The sequence below is a fragment of the Anthonomus grandis genome, chromosome 9 (genome assembly GCF_022605725.1).
Source record: "Anthonomus grandis grandis chromosome 9, icAntGran1.3, whole genome shotgun sequence".
In the NCBI taxonomy this organism is placed as follows: domain Eukaryota; kingdom Metazoa; phylum Arthropoda; class Insecta; order Coleoptera; family Curculionidae; genus Anthonomus; species Anthonomus grandis.
This window is the reverse complement of record NC_065554.1, coordinates 2,127,333-2,141,044: the sequence shown is the minus strand read 5'-3', so window position 1 is coordinate 2,141,044 and position 13,712 is coordinate 2,127,333. Positions and strand designations below refer to the sequence as shown.

The 13,712-nt window shown below is 31.9% G+C and overlaps 1 long non-coding RNA gene across 1 annotated transcript; it reads left to right on the top strand.

Annotated features, from left to right (window-relative positions):
- Positions 1-2,158: 2,158 nt before the first annotated feature.
- On the top strand, positions 2,159-13,322 carry LOC126740815 (uncharacterized). The gene is made up of 2 exons (XR_007662006.1): positions 2,159-2,303; positions 13,165-13,322. It is a non-coding gene; the product is annotated as an uncharacterized LOC126740815 (long non-coding RNA).
- Positions 13,323-13,712: the final 390 nt, after the last annotated feature.

The following is a 13,712-nucleotide window of genomic DNA, read 5'->3' as shown; positions in this document are numbered from 1 at the left end:
TTACACAGTTTTTGTCTCTAAGTTTTTATTTTTATTTATTATAAAGGTATTTTTCTAGCATACGGTTATTACTAATCCTAAATCCTTTACAATTGGTGTCAAAAGTACAAAATAGCTTAGTGGATGCCTTTAATCAGCAGTCAGACCAAGTCTAAAGGGCAGGGCAAGAAACAAAAAGGAAGAGACCGTAATCAGAGGAAGAAACAACAGAACTGAAATCGTAAACAGAAAGAAGAATTAGAAAAAAGAAAATGTAAATAGAAAGCAGAATAGAAGGAACTAGATCGTAAAACAAAAAAGCGAGATAAGAAATAGAGGAAATAGTAAAAGGAATGAGACAAGACATAGAAAAACATTTTAATGACCCTTTTAGCCAACCTGAAGAATAAATAAAAATAAAGAGCTGATCAAAACCATTAATGACGATTGAAAGACAGAAAATCAAGAAAAAGTAAAGTAACAGAAGAAAAATGTTTAAAGACATATAAACGAAAGCAAAGCAAAGCTTAACAGTTCGGTCGTAATGGCAACTGAATGTTATTACCAAGAAAGCCACTCCCTCTGCCAATCTATCACAAATACATGCATGTTTTTACATTTTTAATACGACGTTTCGCCGACTTTTGCCAACCATCATAAACTATGTTTTTTTCTTAGGGGCGCCATGTTAATATGCCACGTATGCCCTTTTAACGATTACAAGTATATTTATTTTTTGTAAAAATCTACGCTGATATTGTGAAATATTTACGCTGTCATAAGAATAATATTTATATATAATATTTGCATGTTTTGTTAGTATTGTAGTACAAAATTACAATAATTATTAAGTAAACTCTTAATGACTATTTAACTCTTTATTGGGAACGAGCACTTTTAAAATGCAGATTTTTTTTTCGTATTATTTGATATGATTATTTTTTAAATCGGTTGATAAATAAGCCCATAAGAAGAAAAAACTAAATTACATAAATAAAGGCCTTTAATTTAAAAAAATAGCATAGAAGGCCTTAATTTTGTGAGTAAGAGGCTGCGTTTGAACGCATTTTTTAACCATTTTTCAATCTTGTCACGTGAAATTTTAGTGTTTACTAATATTTTAAATATTTACTGGCTGCATTTCAAAAGTGGTTATTCATAATAAGATGCTATTTAAAAAAATGCAAAAAATACGGGTTTGGAAATTTTAGATAGGCGTGTAAAAGATTCAAATTATAAAATATAATGAATATTTTTTCCGTGATTACTTCATCAAAAAACTAAACTTTCAACTCCTTCATAGCACCCTATTTCAGAATTTAAAAAATCGTTTTTTCTTTCTATAAGTATGAAACAAAAAGTAGCAAATGCAACAATATTATTCTCAGAATATTATTTTAATAATATATTAATATACTCATTGTCCATTTAAAAAAAAATTAGAGTCACTTCCTGTAACCGAAAGTAATAAAAAATAACAGAATATGTCAAAAGATGCTCTTATAACAATTCTATCGATATACCAAATTTCATTTATTTATCTTGAAAAGTAAAAAAGTTATTAAGTGTTCCCTTTTTTCTATGTCACCCGGTATACAGGATGTCCAAGGTAAGAATGAACTGCATGGGGATCTTGGCAACAGTAGGAAATACGAGGTCGGTTAAATCAGAAAAAAATTACGCAATTCGATCCTTAATTAAATACAGTTTCAACCATTTTAAAATTCTGAATACTTCCGGAGGTATCCGGAGGTATCCGGAGAAAAACGAAATAACTAATTCATTTAACTATTCAGCTATTTCGTAAAGACGCGATAAGCGGTCTTTATGAAATAGCTGATAACCCGGTATACTTATCATACTGTCTGGGTAAACCTTGAGGTTACCCTTTACTGGTTTACTGCTTGGGTAGCCACGTTTCAGTTACTGCAAGTATGTTATTTTTCTTGAAATTAACCAATTCTCTAACATCACTTAAGGAAGAAACAAGAGACTGAATATTCACACGAAAAATACTAAAATGCTGCGACAGAATTTCAGCTGCCATATGTCTTCATATCTTTAAATTTTTATCTTTTATAAAAAAGATAATTCCTGAACATGAAATAAATTGTCTTATTATGATCACTTAATAAACTTGGCAAATGTCATCAACATCATCCAAAATGACATTAAGTGGCGCAGAACACCTATCCGTGTTGCAACTCGATAAAAAGTTAGTGGCATTGATGTTAATAAAAGTTAAACTTTTGCTAGAGCTACAGTGGTTCATTACCCTACAAACCAATTCACTAACAAAATTTGGGTTATTAAAAATTCCATTGGTAAGTCCTAGTATTTTCATTTGGCATCTTGGTTTATGATATCCTACATATTACATATGTCATTTTATATAAGAATACTCAAGCATACAGTTAAAGTTTAACCATCAATGCTTGTATCTATTTACTGTATTGGCGATTCCTCAATCTAGGTATTGTAGTAAATTATGATTTAGTCCTCATGGCAAGACATAGGGTTAAAATGAAACAACCTTCTTAGAGTTAAGTAGGACCTATAATGATATTTCAAAAAGCCACATCCAAAGATCGTTGAACTTCCCGTTGACCTGGTTTATGATAATGCTTACTAGACATTATAATGTTTTGCTATACAGAATAATGTATTATTAAAATATAGTAGATTCCTATTTACACAATATTTGTTATACTGGGTGATACTTCCATACTACAGTATTCTTCCATTTTCAGGACTTTTTTTTCATGGTTTGGTTTTCATCCATTTCTATAAGAAGTGGAAATATCCACTCATCTACTCCACTAACTTTCACAACATCTACATTGACATCTACTGTTAAACCAATCCACCCAGGTCCTTCATCTTAATCATGCAGTCCTCTTGGAGCCAGGTTTGTTCAATGTTTGTGATGTATAGTGAACCATGCCGTCAGTAAACCAACTAACCAGTAAACCAAAGTCCTATCAATATTTTTTAGCTTTACTGTAGTATATTATACTAAATACTAATCTCAAAAATACATTTAATCACCCCCATTATTAGATTTTACTACTCCACTGTTATTTTGAATAGTTTCATAATATTTAAGTGTATATTAGTTATTTCATTATAATAAACCATATAGATCTCCTTGTAAACTGGATAAATTGGCCTATTTCAAAAGTACTCACGCGAACTTTTAGCCCCAAATAAGAATATGAGATTTTACCATTAATATAGATACTATATATATTTAGGAAGTTACAACATAACTTGTTTTTAAAGTAATAAGTTTGATTTATAATAATTATAATAGTAATAATAATAATAATAATAATAATAATAATAATAATAATAATAATAATAATATCCTTTATTGCCAACAAAATGATCTCTCATCACAAAGCAACATTAAGATGGTGCACCATTATAGTGCTGTGTGTGATAAAATTTAAAAAGATAAAACAAGATAAACACACAGTTAAGATTCATCAACCAGATACTTAATATTTAATACAAAAAGATTAATTTGTCTATAGAAATAAAAGAAAAAATACAACTAAAAGTAATTATACCAACGCATTGACGTACCATAATATCTACCACATATTAAAACAATAGAGACAATTTTCTTAAAGGAATTTCGTTGTTTCCTCCCTAAACATTTTGACATTGTTTATTTCTCTAATGCACTGTGAAAAAGAGCGATAGGCTTTTACTGCCCTGAACTTAGACCCTCTTTTAAAAAAAGCTGAATGATAGAGGATTACCTAAGTCACTACGACCCCTCGTATTATTGGCATTTCCTATAAATAGTGGTGATCATTTCTCCGAAACAGATCTGGCAGCTTTTTGACAAACATGACCAATGCCAAAAAATACAAAAATGGAGCAATTAAAACCCCCAGTTTTTTAAAATATGACCGACCAGTCGACCTTGGTAGCATCGTGGGCAAGGTGTTCACGATGCATTCGTGTGGTCGCAGGTTCGAATCCTGGTATGGGCATAGTTGTTTGTGTTTGTTTTATAAAAACAAAGCAGTTGTGGTTCGAAATTCAGAATAAACAGTAGTTCCATAATAAACAAATTGGGCGGCCGTCGAAATACGACGCGAGTCCATTGTAATTGAGGAAAAAGAAGAAAATATGGCCAAAACTAGTTCTTGCTAAAACACCAAAAACACATCTAATGATGCGTTTTTGTGCCCTAAAAACACCCACAGCCTCAACAGACGATCCCCATAATAAAATTCCATAATTCAATAAATTCAGTCAATTCAATTCAGTCAATACTGACTGAATGCAAGACACATAGTAATTTAATGGTAATAATAAGTAATTTAATGGTATCAATGAATAAATCGTATCTGAGTACGCGGACCACAGCACACTTACTATTTAGCCTGGAAATTAGTGTGTTGCAATGCTGACTCCAATTTAGCGATGAATCAGCATGCATCCCGAGAAACTTAAATGATTCCACTATCGGAATTGTTTTATTAACTTCTTTAACATAAAGATTCATTAGATTGGACTTTATTAAAGTGTATGATTGCAGTTTTATCTGTAATAAGTTTTAGCAAGTTACCCATGCACCAATTCTCCCTTACATTCACCACTCCTGAACAAGCATCCGATAGACTAACCACGGAGCCACAGTATAACTGATGTGTCATCTGCATACTGGCAGACATGTCCCGCCGACAGATCCCCCGAGAGCCCATTCACATACAATATAAATAGAAGTGGTCCCAAAATAGATCTCTGAGGAATACCCTGCTTCATTGTTGTTGATTCTGAAAAGTATGTTTTCCCATTCTGGATGATACTTACCACCTGCTTTTTTTTCTCTCAAGTGAAATAGGCAGGTACCTCTTAAACCAACCGAACTAAGCCTATGCAGCATTAGTTTATGACTTATCATATCAAATGTTTTTGACAGATCTAAATAAAGACCTGCAACTTTATAGTTGCTGTTTATAAGCTCAATGATATGGTCTATTGCCCCATAAATTGCTAGCTCCGTTAATTTAAGTGCCACACAATCGTACTGACTTTATGATAAGATGTTATGAAATTTTTAAAAATTGAAAATTCTATTGTTTATTATTATTATTATCCTATTTTCCCTCTTAATTATTTTAGAAAAGGATGATAATAAAGATACAGGTCTATAGTTTTCTGCATTATTGGAGTCACCCTTTTTATAAACTGGGATAGTTTTTCCTTTTCTAAGTTTATTTGGGAAAACACTTATAGAGAAAATTTCATTTATGATGTGGCTATCATTAAGCCACATCATAAATGAAATTTATGATAAAGATAAAACCAGCAACATATTTAAGAATCTTTATAGGAATCTCATCAAGACTACATGAGAATTTGTTAGTCCCCAAGAGTCGAAATATTTCCTAATGATCTGTTTACGGATTTAGAAATATTAATAATTCTTTATATATAAAGTATATATTAATATAAAGTAATTAAAATTATATATTATATAGAAAATTCTTTATATTGGAAATATACCTATAGACAATTTGTTTGCTTGTAGCAGACATAAAGACTATTATGTATTTCTAAAGTATAATACGAATCGACGAAAAAATAGCCATAATTAAGTGGTATTATGCGGGAAATAGTTTTAGAGTATTATCTAAGATGTTTTCAGTTTATTTCCCCACCAAGCCCATTCCGTCCATTTCAAATATTAAACGTATTGTCAATAAGTTTGAGTCCAAAGGTACCGTAATAAATAGGTAAGCCGGTATAAATAGCCGAAGAAAGAAAGAACAGAGATCTTAATATTTTACTGAGTGTGGAGGAAAACAAGATGGTTTGTACGAGGGTTCTTGGGCAAGAGGTAAATAAACATCATACAACGGTATTGCGCACTTTAAAAAAAAACACAAATATTATTCGTATAAATTCGAAAAACATCAAGAGCTGCAGGAAGGAGATGAAGAGCGAAGAATGGCATTTTGTTTTGATATGATGGAAAGAGCAAATATTGATAGGAATTTTTTTTTAAATATTTGTTTTACCAATGAATGTACATTTACCCTCAACAATGAACCAAATATTCAGAATTTTCGGTATTGGAGCCAAGAAAATGAACATTGCTTTGTTCATACTCGGACACAATATCCTCAAAAAACAAATGTATTCGTGGGAATTCGGAATCGGACACCATATCATTGAACCCTTTTTGGACCTTCTTTCATATACAATAATTTATTAAAACATATAATATATAAATTAGAATTAATCTAGAAATGTTTAAAATTATTTTGTTAGCTTACTATGTCAACCCAAACAGATTAGAAAATATTGTGAAGATTTTTGTATTATTTTAATTTATTAATATTAATAATATCCCTATTTTACAAACAGATTCTATAGAGGATAATAATGTATTAATAATAAATGTTTTTAAAATACAATACAAAAAATATTTATAAGTGTAGTACAAAACTATACGTGGGAATAAAAGGCCGACAAATTCAAATTTCTACAGTGCAGATTCTAGTCTTCAACATTGTGACCCGAATAAAAAAGAACATTTTATAAAGTATATAATTCACCTAGCAGACAATTAAGATAATCATTTCAGATAATACTTAAGACTAATGAATAAATAATGACCTTAGTACTAACATCCATGTATTAAACCTAAACAAGTTAAAAGAATACATAATCTATATTACTAAAAATGATTTAAAAACAAAACATGACCTAGATATAGAGAGCAGAAAAATACATACAGAAAATATAACTACACTTAAATTAAATATTTTATAAAAATGTATAATAAATTTGTAAAAAGAATCTGAATTTCACTGCTGAATAAATTATGTTTGTTTAATATATATTTCTTTTTGTTTCTTAAAGAAAAAATAAACATATCCTAAAAACTAATTAAAAATTTTTATAACAGAGTATTATCTAAAAAAACAATATATCTATCTACAAAACAAAATAAACCCTTTGAAAATGAAAACAACTTAAAGTATGGCATATATTACATACATAGTGTATGAATTACTTATTTTATTGTGTATTACGTCACTTATAGCAAAAATCAATTTAGAATTTAATATCTCACACGCTCAAAAATTTTAAAGAAAATAGCCTTATTCACGTATTTAAAAGAAATATGAACTCAAATCTATAATGAAACTGTTCGATATACTTAATTTAATTTAGGTTCAATAAGTATTAAATACAATTATTTACTTAAGGTATAATAGATTTTTTATATACCTAGGAGCTGAGGTTTAATCTAGTAATCTCTAAGCTCGTTTCTTCTTTTCAATATCCTACCTAACTTTGTTATGAATATTAAAATTAAAAAACGATAAAAACAACTAGAAGACCTACTTTTTAAAAAATACCTAACTAACTTTTCATTAGTTATATCTACTACCGTTATTAAGGTGATTAAAGTAAAATTAAATTAAATTAAAAATATAAACAAAATATACTTATCTTGCAAATCTCCTGCTATATAATACCTCCTTCAAAACTCTTTCTTAATTCGACAATTAAATAAATTCTCTGAATGATTCATGTGAAAAATAATGACAAAAAAATGTTTTAAATAAATATGTATTGTAATGTAAAGCAAGCAGTATCAGCCGTATTAAATTTTGGTGGAAAGAACTGATCAAAACAAATTCTATAGCTCAAAGTCTTAAGTAAATTTACATTGCATATCTCTCTCCATACTTTTCTTGTAATGGGGACTGAAGGAAATTCAAATGAAGTAAAAAATCTTTTATTACTATGTTAATTACTATTACAATGTATCTGAACCATTCTTACATGAAGGATAATTACAAGAAAATTTTAATCAATTTTTTGGTTAAATTGATTAAAATTCAATGGAAAGGAAATGAGAGGCCAGACATTTTGTAATATGTATTTATAAAATCAAGTTAAAAATTAAATATTTGAAAGGTGAAACATATTGATTAAAACCAAGTGAATTTGATTTTATTACAAACTAAAGATTAACAATACAAAAAAATAAGGGTAATAAGTAAAATCACATTTTCTTACTGGATACCTGGAATTACTGCAAATTAAATAAAATTCTAATAGATCATAACATTTTAGGGGAAAAAGTTATTGATTTAAAATAGCATGAAGCATCCTTAAAACAATCCAAGCCACGCTGTCAGCATACATTATAATCAAAAACAAACTCAAATGATATGATAAATGATGTTCTATCAGTGAATATCAACGTCATTTCTGTCAGCTCCTGTCAATTTTACCAAGCAAGATGGCACGATTTCGATTTTCACCATACAAGCTTCATACGTGTGCTCAAAAACGTACTACTTTGCGCGAGGTCATACAATTAGAACGTGATGTACGTATGCCACCACCGACTACTTCCTGTTACGATTCTGACAACGAGTTGTCAATTTGTGAAGCAAAAAGAATCACCCTTTCTCGCGATATAACAAACTTTGATTTTAATAACAAAAAGCAAACGAATTTCATCGCATTTTTACCTTACTTACGAATACTAGATCTCGTTTAAACCGGATTTTATGCGTCGTAATATCCGAATGAGATGCGAAAATAAAGATTGAGAAGAATTGTGATGAACTTTTTGATCGCTTGGCTCTTGTCAAAGAAGAAAAATACATTCCTGCGCAAACGCACTGGTCTGCAGTCTACAATCATCAACTTTAATCTGCTAATTAAAGTATTCTGGATACTAATAACCCCAATAATTCTCAACCATTATTAGTCCCTCATACAGTTGTATGTATGTCTTCATGGGTAGTTACCCATGAAGACCCAGCCATCGTTTAAGATTTTATTGACTTAGATGATAAAGAGACAGTCTTCTGTTCAATCTGTTCCAACTCTATCTCACGATAGATTAGAGCCATTAACTAATAACCGTCGTGATCCATCCACCATCTAAGCGAGATGGTAGTAGTAGTAAGAGAAAAACTATTTGAAGTCATCTGACCCTAATAATCATTCAAATATTTCACATTCCTCTTTTAGGCCTGTTGATACTCAACCTCCTTTTTTACACTTGCCTTTTCCCCAAGGTATAGATACTTTATATTACTAATGCATCTAATATCATAGATTAAACTTTAAGTCGCCCTAATCTAGTTGTAGATCTTGCTAATCGACTTGACAATTTTAAGTAATCTCCGCTACGAGGACAACCAAGTTGATATTATGTAAATTCTCCGCCTGTCAAGTATCACGATGTGTCTTCGTGGAAAATATAATGGTCAGCCTAGTGTGACAGACTTTCTTAAACGCCCTAAAGAGCTTCATGTCTCTAGAGGAGTCTCCAAAGAACATCTTTTAAAGTCTGCCCCAGAACTCTTTACAAAAGATGCTTTCCTTTGGTTTCGGAAAAACGTTTTTTCCAATGGTATGATCTACAGGCTCAATTATGATATGCATTTCAGCCTCTTGGTTATGAGTTTAGGCATTAGGATGAGATTCACCGAACTCAAGGTTCTCATGAACCTGTGGTTAGTTTTGTCGTAGTTATGGAAGCATTATTTAGAAAGCTCCCAAATTTGCCTTCAGAAACCACCTAGTTACAAGTAATCTGTTGCCTTACATTTAGCGAAACTTGCTACAGAATGTATTAACACTCTTGATGAACCATTATATCTAAGTAGATTAACTAAAGAAACTGAAGCACGAATTCAAAGATTTGCTTTTCCTCCTACGAATTAACGGAATTTGTTGGAACTATCGTTATCTTATAATATACCCTCTTGGCAACCTTCACAGTTAACTTCAATTAAACCGGCTATGCCAGAAGATATTCTCCATTTTGAGGGACACAACTAATCTTTGTCTGATTTTTTTCTGTCTTGCTCAGTTCTAATATATCGGCGTACCAAGGTGAACTCCTTGACTTATGCACGCCAAAGGCGATTTGCGTCCCTATCAAGAGATAAAAATGTACCGAAAATCTTTTCTTGCCTTTTTACATCGCGGTTTTACTTGAACTATTATCGGTTTCAAAGGTTAAAAGATTTTAGAACCGTTTTGCTGCATAAATTCTAGTAATGATTTTAGTTGTATTGTAGCAAGTGGCGAAAGTGTTAAAGGATTAGGAATTGCAAAAGTGCCTATCCAGCTTTGCGATAGACCTTACTAGAAGTTCTCATTGTCCCGTCTATATCCCATAACATCATCCTAGGTATAGATTTTTGGCGAAATATGAAAATTGTTCCCGATTTTTATTCACTATTTTTTAAATTTTAAATTAGTCATTTGTCGGCCATTCGGTAAATCGCTACACTCACCGAGCAACGACAAATCCTGGACAAACGTATCGAAGACATTCACTGAGCTATAGGAAGTAGAATTGGATGTACAAATCTTATCGAACTTGTTATAAAGACAAATTCACGACCTATGAAGCAGAGGTTTTCCTTTGATCCCAGCTTTTCAGATGAAAGTTAATATGGGGTTAGAAAAAAAGTTGTCTGAAGACATAATCGAACCATCTGACTCTCCATGGTCTTCTCCAATAGTCATGATACGGAAAAAGTCTGGAGGTTGGAGATTTTGTGTTGATTACTGGGCCCTTAATAAGGTCACTACCCCTGATCTTACCCTTTTCCTTTTGTTAGTTCAATCTTAGATAAGCTTCGAGATGCCCAATAATGCTCACTCTTAACCCCGATAAGTGTTCAGATTTGTAAGTCTGAACTCAAGTACTTGGAATATGTAGTCAGTGCTTTAGGACTGCTAGTTGATCCTGAGAAAGTAGAGCCAATTTTAAATATACCTTCTCGTACAAATGCTACACAGGTTCGACGCATAGTTGGTATAGCATCCTGGTATCATCGCTATTTGCCGAATTTCTCTACAGTTATTGCACCTCTTAGTGCCCTGACGCGCAAAAATGCAAAATTTACTTGGGATTTAAACTATGATGCGGCATATAAGAATATCGTGTCCCAACATTAGTGTTTCCTTTTCTGTACAATGTGATGCATCTGATTATGGACTAGGAGCTGTATTGTCGCGGGTACAAAATAGTGAAGAACGAGTTATCTGCTACTTTAGTCGATCTCTCAACAAGAACGATACAGTACCACTGAAAAAAAATGTTTGGCACTTTTTTGCCATAGAAAAGTTACTACCTTACCTGGAAGGGACAAAATTTAGCGTAATAACTGACCATTATAGCTTAAAATGGCTATATTCCATTAAAGATCCTATAAGTAGAATAGCCCAATGGAGGATAAGATTGCAGCAATACGACTTCGATATAATACATAGGCAGGAAAAAGAACACGTTGTTCCTGATTTTCTGTCTCGCTCTGTACCTGCCTTGAATTTTATTCTTTCTTTCATTGCCACCATCGATCCAATTAATTCCGATTCTTGGTACGCGGGTATGTGCTTAAAGGTAGAGCAGGCCCCTTTAAAATATCCTTTGTGGTGAGTTGAGAATGGCAAACTTTACAAAAAAGTCAAAGAAGGGTACCCTGAGCTTACAAGAAGGACCTTTACAATGCTATTGGTTATGTCAAAACACGAACGGTCCGCTATATTACGAGCCAACCACGATCCCCCAGAATGTGGACATCTAGGAGTTTTCACAACATACTCCAGAATAGCGAGGTATTATTACTGGCCGAATATGTAGTCTGACGTAGCCAAATATATTCGGCGATGTCATGATTGTCTGCGAACAAAGCCACAACAAAAAGCTTCTGCTGGTCAAATGCTTAGCGCCCAACCAAGTAACTTTAGACCATGGCAGACCATCAGCATATATTTTGTAGGTCCGTTACCACGGTCAACATCTGGATATAGTTAGGTTCTCTCTGAGTGTGACATATTTAGTAAATATGTATTATTCTATCCCCTACGTTCAGCTATTAGAAGGGAAATACCTAAATGGATGGAACATCATATAATTCTCATCCATGGTGCACCTCTAAGTAAGCTTTTTGCCGATCAAAGCATATTTATGATTTGCGAGAGTAAGATGATAGATTCACCGTTGGTCAAAATGTTTGAAAAAGCAACATCGTTCTTTCGGATGCTACTAAAAATTTCACGTCTAAATTATATCGAACTACATCGAATACCTACCATATATGTTATGTCAAAATATATTGCAATATATGAGGAACTATATAGCCTGGAATAAATGCTAAATATAGAAGATGTAAAGAGAATATTCCTGGAATTTTTTTATTATTTTTGATAGGGCGCTTTGTTTCGAAGATACAAGGCGAAAAAGAAACTCAACCATCCAGTTTTGCTAGTTTTAAAATTATTAACGTAACCAACATTAAAGTATAGCATACTACACTAGACGTACCAAGTAACAAAAAATTTAACAATTCTGTTGGTGCCTTTTAAAAATATTCGATATCGCTGAGGTGGATCTCGCGTATTGCCTGCTCGATCCCCGGACTTAAACCCCTTGGATTAATTCCAATGGGGACACCTAAATTTATTCATTTATAATACTTCAGTGGAAGATATAGAAGATTTGAGAAATCGGATAATTGCTGGATATAACGCAATCAGAAGCGATCCTTTTTGAAACACTTGGGGAGTCGATGAAATTCTTTTTCGCCCCGTATCTTCGCAATAAAGCGTCCTATCAAAAATCCTAAAAGGATAAAATATCCTTAGAATAGTCGAAAGAATAATACCTTAAATTTTCGCCGCATGTTTAGTAAACACTCTGTATATTAAACATATTTAAGGACTGAAATTATTAGGGATTTTTCCTACAAAGGTATTTCAAACGAAATTTTAAGATAGGAAAGAAGAGAATAGTCGCATAAATAGTAGCCTAGTATATATAATAAAATAAAAGAAAAGGTGATAATGTCTCAAAATGTACTATATTAATAAAGTATAATAGAATAAAATAAAATAGGTTACAAGTGTTCATCCGATAAAAGGATTATTAAACTACTTTTAAAGGATACACCCCGTGTTTTAAATCATGTTATGATGATCTGTCTTTGGGAATAAAACACTTATAACCTGTTTAGTTTTTAATAAACCTACAGGAGCATTGTGAGCTAAAAACAATGAGGCTAAAAATTTCCACCAACATTTCGATCACCCATCTGCGTCACCGTTCACTCACTCAGATAAAACGTAATTGTTCTTTGTCCTTTCCTATCCTTCAAATCCATTTCGCAGATCCTTCCCTACCCCTTGCTGGTAGTAGCAGAGCTTATTCATGCCGGTAGCCAGGCCGGATGATGCCGGATGCCTCGTAGGAGAAGCCACAACGTATATTAAAAAAATTTGTATGTGTTATATATAATATATGAGTAAATTAAAACAATGGTCTGTTTTGTAAATGTTTAATTTAAACTTCATTTAAACAAAATCCTGTAACTGTACCCAAACCTGTACAACATAATAAAGCTTTTTCCATGAGCCTTAATTTCAATATTAAGATTTACCTTTTTTGCCTAACTTAAAATAATTAATTATTGTGTTAACGGGTGACCCAGTACAAGGGACCACTATTACATCTTTATTTTTTAAGCAAAGCAAATTAAATGTAGTATATAGGCAGATATGTCAGAGAAAAGCAAAATTGTTGACATTTTCTAGTTGTTTTTAGTCACTTTTGGTTTAACGGGAAACTGCGTTGATTTTACAATTTTTGTGTATGATATTTTTGATCTCGTCTATTTTTACATAATTTTTTTCTAAATGTAAGATTTGGGTATTTTAAA